The 2,147-nt window shown below is 52.3% G+C and overlaps 1 protein-coding gene across 1 annotated transcript in view; it reads left to right on the top strand.

Annotated features, from left to right (window-relative positions):
- The first annotated feature begins 309 nt into the window (after positions 1–309).
- The window catches only part of DNAH6 (dynein axonemal heavy chain 6), a 226,064-nt gene continuing 224,226 nt past the window's right edge, over positions 310–2,147 (top strand). Inside the window, exon 1 of the mRNA XM_081101535.1 lies at positions 310–607. The gene's annotated coding sequence lies outside the window, so the exon portion shown is untranslated. The remainder of the gene's footprint in view (positions 608–2,147) is intronic.

Here is a 2,147-nt window from a genome sequence, read left to right as displayed (position 1 = left end):
GACACTGGCTTACCTCCCAGGTGGAAAAGGAAAAAAAGAAAAAGAAGAAAAAAAAACGGTGCAGTTGGAGGGAAAGAAGAGACCTCACTTCTTGCGCCTTCGGACACTCCAGGGAGGAGGGTGTGGGTGGGGTGGAGACGCAGCATTGTCGCTCCCTTTGACAGGGCGGCCCGAACTGCTTCCCAACGCCTTTCCCTCTCCAGAGATTCTCGATTCTTTGAACCAGAGCAAGTTAGATGAACGCGAACGTCCAGTCAGCCTGGAGGCCTCTGGCAGAGGAAACAGGAAAGGTTCCTGCAGGAGGAGGGAGGGACAAGCAGCGCGGGTGGTGGATGAGCGAAGGAACAAACAGAACCGACCACCTCCATTGGCTGCCTCGCCTCCTGGCCTGGGGACTGCTCCGTTCCCAGCACCGAGGAGGGGCAGGGCGGGTCCAGGGCGTGCTCTCCACCAACCAGCGATGCAGGACCCGTGCGCCCCGGGGAGACCTGCTGGCTGCTAGGCAACGGGAAACTTCTCCCGGGGACGCCACCTTTCTACTCCCAGCCCTGGACTTGCTGTCTCTGGAGACCCGAGGCGGAGGAGGCGGCTGCTCTAGTCTGACTTGGTGAGTCTTGAGGAATCAAACTGTGGGGCTGGGCTCTGACTTCTAGACCAAAGACCGCGTGGCTTTCGGAGCACACGAGGAAAATCTCCCACGGGCAGAGGAAGTCAAGGGAAAGGCGTTGCAGCGATTCCCTAGCATGTTAGAGGGGGTGGGAAGTGAGGAATAGAGATTTCAGCGTGGTCAGATCTAGACCCGTGCTCTTCGCCACGTGGCTGGTCTGGACGGAGGTGTGCTCTACGCGTGAAATGTGCACCGGCTTCCAAGACAGTAACAACAAGGAAGATATCACATTGATACGTTTGATATTGATTATGTGTTGAAATGATACGATTTTGGATATGTTCAATAAAGCACATTATTAAAATCAGCGCCACCGGTTCCCTATGTTGTGTTTTTGAATGTGGTTACTTGAAAAAAATCAAAATTGCAGAGGAGACTTGCAATTTTCAAGAGCCCACTCTGCTTTGTTTTACAACATGCAGACTGTCTTCACACATGGCTGGCCAATACCGTTAGAAACAAAAGAGGTGAGTGGGAGAATGGGCACCTGTTTTCCTGCCTTCCTCTGCCAGGCTCTGGTTGGGACTCCACCTCTGAGCTGCCATGCCCAAAAGGGGGAAGTCCAAGATTAAAAATAAAACCAGTGTAGAATAAGTGGGGAGTGGGATAGAAGAGCTGAGGAGGGGCTGTACTGACACTAGAGTTTTGTAGACAAGCGCTCCGTTCCATTCCAATCCCAACCCTGGCCCGGAGAGTGAGAGGTGGCAGGTCCAAGGGACAGAGAGAGTGTCTAAGACCCAGAGAGCCTCCCCCTCTAATGGGTCCCAGTTCAAGCCCACAAGGTAGGAAGGAAGAGTAGAGTAGGAACTATTTTCCAAAAAATCTCCCTTGGGAATTCCTTCTGTGAAGTGGAACAATATCCAAGCTTCAGGCAACAGAGTGAGGCCCCCACAGCTCAGTTCCCAAGTCATGTTGTCATTTGGAAGTTCCAGCCTAGAGATGATGTCAGGGTCTCCAGATTTGGGAGGCTCCCCTAACCGCCAGGCCTCTGGGACCGGGTCCTTGTACTTCCGGCAGTGAAAGAAGTCAGGGACATTAGTGTTCTTCATCTTAGCACAGGAGAGGTGGATCCACGTTCCACAGAGGCCTCATTCAATCACAGGCTGCCCTGAAATGGGATTTCGGCAGTAACACGTGATCAGGTCCCTTGAGTCATCACCTCATGGTACCATGATGTCCTCATCCATGATCCGAATCTCGCTTTCACTGGAGTTGGCAACTCAGTTCTTGGCTTGTTTCAGTGCAGCCCACCTCCTTGCTTTTTGCATCAGATTGTGATTGGCCAGATGCAGATCTAGACTGAAAGCCAGTCCAGCTGACTCCTGGTTGAAGAATTCAAGTGCCAGACTACCATTGTGGAGAGAAGTATCTCTGTCCATTGGGTGGGTTGGGAGTGTGAGTGGTAATGAGAATGCCATTCCACGACACAAGTCTCACAGTTCTAGTGTTCTAGGACCTGGCTATTCAGTGTGTTTGAATC

Source organism: Myotis nattereri (assembly GCF_964212035.1).
Source record: "Myotis nattereri genome assembly, chromosome: 10".
Classification (NCBI taxonomy): Eukaryota; Metazoa; Chordata; class Mammalia; order Chiroptera; family Vespertilionidae; genus Myotis; species Myotis nattereri.
The sequence above is the reverse complement of the archived record's forward strand: the minus strand, read 5'-3'. Positions and strand labels throughout refer to the sequence as shown.